This window comes from Sciurus carolinensis, chromosome 11 (assembly GCF_902686445.1).
Source record: "Sciurus carolinensis chromosome 11, mSciCar1.2, whole genome shotgun sequence".
Classification (NCBI taxonomy): Eukaryota; Metazoa; Chordata; class Mammalia; order Rodentia; family Sciuridae; genus Sciurus; species Sciurus carolinensis.
Window position 1 is genome coordinate 66,965,390 of NC_062223.1, and position 6,233 is coordinate 66,971,622.

The window sequence follows — 6,233 nt, forward strand, 5'->3', positions numbered from 1 at the left end:
ATAACCAAATAGAGAAACCAAATCATGTCAAAAAACAAAAATGAGTCAAATGCCTGGGAATACAAATCATATCTCAATAATAACCCTGAATGTTAACGGTCTGAATTCATAAATCAAAAGACATAGACTGGCAGATTGGATTAAAAAGAAAAATCCAACAATATGCTGCCTGCAGGAGACTCATCTCATAGAAAGAGATACCCATAGACTAAAGGTGAAAGGATGGGAAAAAAACATACCATGTACATGGACACAGCAAAAAAGCTGGAGTATCCATCCTCATTTCAGATAATGTGGACTTCAAGCAAAAACTAGTCAGAAGGGATAAAGAAGGACATTACATACTGCTTAAGGGAAGCATAAATCTGCAAGATATAACAATCATAAATATCTATGCCCCGAACATTGGTTCATCCATGTACGTCAAACAAATCCTCTCAATTCCAGAAATCAAATAGACTACAACACAATAATACTAGGTGATTTTAACACACCTCTCTCACCACTGGATAGATCTTCCAAACAAAAATTGAATAAAGGAACCATAGATCTCAATAACATAATCAACAATTTAGACTTAACGGACATATATAGAATATACCATCCAACAAAGAACGAATACACTTTCTTCTCAGCAGCACATGGATCCTTCTCTAAAATAGACCATATTTTATGCCACAAAGCTACTGTTAGCAAATACAAGAAGATAGAGATACTACCTTGTACTCTATCAGATCATAATGGATTGAAATTAGAAATAAATGACAGAATAAAAAATAGAAACTTCTCCAATACCTGGAGATTAAATAATACACTATTATATGATGAATGGATAACAGAAGACATCAGGGGGGAAATAAAAAAATTCTTAGAAGTAAACAAGAACAAAGACACATCATATAAAATCTCTGGGACACTATGAAAGCAGTACTTAGTGGAAGATTTATTTCATGGGACGCATTCAACAAAAGAAGTAGAAATCAACAAATAAACGACTTAACACTACAGCTCAAAGCCCTAGAAAAAGAAGAACAGACCAACACCAAAAGTAGTAGAAGACAGGAAATAGTTAAAATCAGAGCCGAAATCAACGAAATTGAAACAAAAGAAACAATACAAAAAATTGACAAAATAAATAGTTGGTTCTTTGAAAAAATAAACAAAATTGATAAACCCTTAGCCACACTATCAAAGAGAAAGAGGGAAAAACTCAAATTACTAAAATTCGGAATGAACAAGGAAATATCACAACAGACACGAGTGAAATACAAAACATAATTAGAAGCTATTTTGAAAATCTATACTCCAACAAAACAGAAAACCTCGAAGATATCAACAAGTTTCTAGAGACATATGAATTACCTAAACTGAACGAGGAGGACATACACAACTTAAATAAATCAATTTCAAGCAATGAAATAGAAGAGATCATCAAAAGCCTACCAACAAAGAAAAGTCCGGGACCAGATGGGTTCTCAGCCAAGTTCTACAAAACCTTTAAAGAAGAGCTCATTCCAACACTCCTCAAAGTATTCCATGAAATAGAAGAGGATGGAACCCTCCCAAACTCATTCTATGAAGCCAATATCACCCTGATACCTAAACCAGACAGAGACACATCGAGGAAAGAAAATTTCAGACCAATATCCTTAATGAACATCGACGCAAAAATTCTCAACAAAATTTTAGCAAATCGCATACAAAAACATATTAAAAAGATAGTGCACCACGATCAAGTGGGTTTTATCCCAGGGATGCAAGGTTGGTTCAACATCTGGAAATCAAATGTCATTCACCATATCAACAGACTTAAAGTTAAGAATCACATGATTATTTCAATAGATGCAGAAAAAGCATTTGATAAAATACAGCATCCCTTCATGCTCAAAACACTAGAAAAAATTGGGGTAGTGGGAACATTCCTTAACATTGTAAAGGCCATCTACGCTAAGCCCATGGCCAATATCATTCTAAATGGTGAAAAACTGAAAGCATTCCCCCTAAAAACTGGAACAAGGCAGGGATGCCCTCTTTCACCACTTCTTTTCAACATCGTCCTTGAGACTCTAGCCAGAGCAATTAGACAAACCAAAGAAATTAAAGGGATACGAATTGGAAAAGAAGAACTCAAACTATCCCCGTTCGCTGATGACATGATTATATATTTAGAGGAACCAGGAAATTCCACCAGAAAACTTTTAGAACTCATAAGTGAATTCAGTAAAGTAGCAGGTTACAAGATCAATGCTCATAAATCCAACGCATTTTTTATACATAAGTGATGAATCTTCAGAAAGAGAAATTAGGAAAACTACCCCATTCACAATAGCATCAAAAAAAGTAAAATACTTGGGAATCAATCTCACAAAAGAGGTGAAAGACCTCTACAATGAGACCTACAGAACACTAAAGAAAGAAATTAAAGAAAACCTTAGAAGATGGAAAGATCTTCCATGTTCTTGGATAGGAAGAATTAATATTGTCAAAATGGCCATACCACCTAAAGTGCTATACAGATTCAATGCAATTCCAATTAAAATCCCAATGATGTACCTTACAGAAATAGAGCAAGCAATTATGAAATTCATCTGGAAGAATAAAAAACCCAGAATAGCTAAAGCAATCCTCAGTAGAAAGAGCAAAGCAGGGGGTATCGCAATACCAGATCTTCAACTCTATTACAAAGCAATAGTAACAAAAACGGCATGGTATTGGCACCAAAATAGACAGGTAGATCAATGGTACAGAATAGAGGACATGGACACAAACCCAAATAAATACAATTTTCTCATACTAGACAAAGGTGCCAAAAATATGCAATGGAGAAAAGATAGCCTCTTCAACAAATGGTGCTGGGAAAACTGGAAAACCATATGCAACAGAATGAAATTAAACCCCTATCTCTCACCCTGCACAAAACAACTCGAAATGGATTAAGGACCTCGGAATCAGATCAGAGACCCTGCATCTTATAGAAGAAAAAGTAGGTCCAGAGCTTCAACTTGTTGGCTTAGGATCAGACTTCCTTAACAGGACTCCCATAGCACAAGAAATAAAAGCAAGAATCAACAACTGGGATAGATTCAAACTAAATAGCTTTCTCTCAGCAAAGGAAACTATCAGTAATGTGAAGAGAGAGCCTACAGAGTGGGAGAAAACCTTTGCCACTCATACTTCAGATAGAGCGCTAATTTCCATAATATATAAAGAACTCAAAAAACTCTACACCAAGAATACAAATAATCCAATCAACAAATGGGCTAAGGAAATGAACAGACACTTCACAGAAGAAGATGTACAAGCAATCAACAGATATATGAAAAAATGTTCAACATCTCTAGTAATAAGAGAAATGCAAATCAAAACTACACTAAAATTTCATCTCACCCCAATTAGAATGGCGATTATCAAGAACACAAGCAACAATAGGTGTTGGCAAGGATGTGGGGAGAAAGGTACACTCATACATTGCTGGTGGGGTTGCAAATTAGTGCAGCCACTCTGGAAAGCAGTGTGGAGACTCCTTAGAAAGCTTGGAATGAACCTACCATTTGACCCAGCTATCCCACTCCTTGACCTATACCCAAAGGACTTAAAATCAGCGTACTACAGAGATACAGCCACATCAATGTTCATTGCTGCTCAATTCACCATAGCCAGATTGTGGAACCAACCTAGATGCCCTTCAGTTGATGAATGGATAAAGAAACGGTGGCATATATATACAATGGAATATTTCTTCGCCATTAAGAATGATAAAATTATGGCATTTGCAGGCAAATGGATGAAATTGGAGAATATCATGCTAAGTGAGATAAGCCAATCTCAGAAAACCAAAGGACGAATGATATCGCTAATAAGTGGATGATGACACATAATCGGGGGTGGGAGGGGTTAGTGTTAGGGTTAGAGTTAGGGTTAGGGAGGGAGGCAAGAATGGAGGAAGGAAGGACTGTATAGAGGGAAAAGAGGGGTGGGAGGGGTGGGGGGGAAGGGAAAAAATAACAATGAATCAAACAACATTACCCTATGTAAATTTATGATTACACAAATGGTATGCCTTTACGCCATGTACAAACAGAGAAACAACATGTATCCCATTTGTTTACAATTAAAAATAAATAAATAAATAAAAATAAATTAAAAAAACACAATGGGAGCTGCTTCCCCATCTATGCTGGTAAAGATTCTAGGAAAAATTCCATTTGGCCCAGTGCAGATCATTTGGTGCACCTGAATTCAAAGGAGTGGTCTCCACTCTCAGAAATCTGGAGGAAGCACAGGCATAATCATGGGACAGATCTTAGTACACCAGGTGACTTGTCCAGATTGTACTGTGTATATACGTTAATCACTTCATCTTTTTAAAATTTATTTTTATTAGAAAATAAAGCCTTGTTTAAAATATTGTAAGTTAAAAATGAAAGAGGGAAAATTTTTCATAATCCCAGTTTTCAAATGATGATCATTTTTAGTCTCATGCTCTTTCACTTAATGCTTTAAAAAATATACATATATACTATTTACTGATTTTTTTCCACCTGATTATAATACATACATTTCGCCAAGAAATAAAATCACCTTTAAACACTGCTTTAAAGAGCTGTGTAGTATACTCTGAAATCTTTTTAACCACCTCATTCACAAGGGAAGTATTCCTTCCACACCTCTGTCCTCAGGCCCCTGTAGCACTTTGAATTCATGGAACTCAATTCCAACTTTAGAAAAGCGGCCATCATGCGGGAATCCTCCCTCCTCCATTTCCTGCATTCCCCAGAACACTTCCAAATTTGTCTCATCCATGCTCATTCCTTTTCTGCTCCTGGCATAGAACACTTGTTCTGAATTAAGCACTTTGGGTCTGACTCCAGACAGTGTAGATATGTAATCTGGGAAATTCATTTTATTTCTTTAAATATGATGTATAAAATGCAGATTTTGTCATGGAGTTGTATATGTGTGGTGTGGTACTGGATATTGAACAACTCCACCAATGAGGTCCTCAGCCTTTTATTTAATTAATTTATTTATAGACAGGGTCTCACTAAATTGCTGAGGCTGACCTGAAACTTGTCATCCTCCTGCCTCAGCCTCTGGAGTCGTAGGGATCACAGGAGGGCACCACCACTGTTTGATGTCATGGAGTTTTTGTGAGGTTTAAATGTAAAACACAGCCCACAGCAGTTAATAATCCATCAAAAACAAAACTCAAAATTCCTTTCTAGCTATAGCTCTCTCTTCCCTTTAGCCATATTTCTTAAAAAATGATACTTGTTGTCTCTGTTTCATATCCTGCTTACATCCCAACCCACTGCTAACAGGCTTTTGTTCCCCCTTTAATGGCATTTCTTATCAAAAATCTCCTAATGAACTCTAGGTGCCTTCTCAGACCTTTAAGTCATTTAATCCTTTATTGGTTAATTGATTTCTTCTTTAAAGTTCTCTATTGGTATCTATGACAACAGATTCATTCTTAGATTGCTCCTTCTTACTGTCCTTTGCCAACTGCCCTGTCCTTTCTTTCTTGTCCTCAACTTTCAAGCGACTGGAAAAAAAAGTTCTTTGCAATGAGATTTGAGTAGGAATTCTGGTTCTGTTGAGTACCTATTCTAAAATTGTTTTAACTCTCTCAAACCTCCATATTCTCACCTTCACAAAGGTAACACCCCTCCTGGGTAATCATCCTTAAATACAGATGATGTACACTGCACCTATTATTTCCCATTGGCATAATGAATTCAAAGGCATAAATCAGTATTCTGGGGCTGGAAACCCACTTCATACCATAAGAATGTCAGAACTCAAAACAAATATATGTTCTTCAAAATATTTATTAACCATACAAAACTAAACAATATGAACTATCATATAAATGTTCCTTTGAGGTATTTTTCTTCAAGGGCTGGACTGGCCGAGGTTTCTTAGACTCTTAGTTTAATGAAGTTGGGACAGAACATGCCATCTTTTCCTGGTAAATCTTCCTAGAGCATACATAGATATTTTTCCTTACTCCAGAGACCTTTGAACTGCATTGAAAATTAGGGACATCTGCCACAAAGAAAAAAAAAGTTCAATGATGTTCAGATGAGTACCTCTCAAAGTTTGTGAAAGCTAAATGTTGGGAGAGGGACAGTTTCAATGATGTCTTACTCTTCCATTTTTTACAAAAATCTACTTCACTGAGCTTCTGAAAAATTTCTAACAACACAACCAGGTTTGCAGAAGTTAACTCC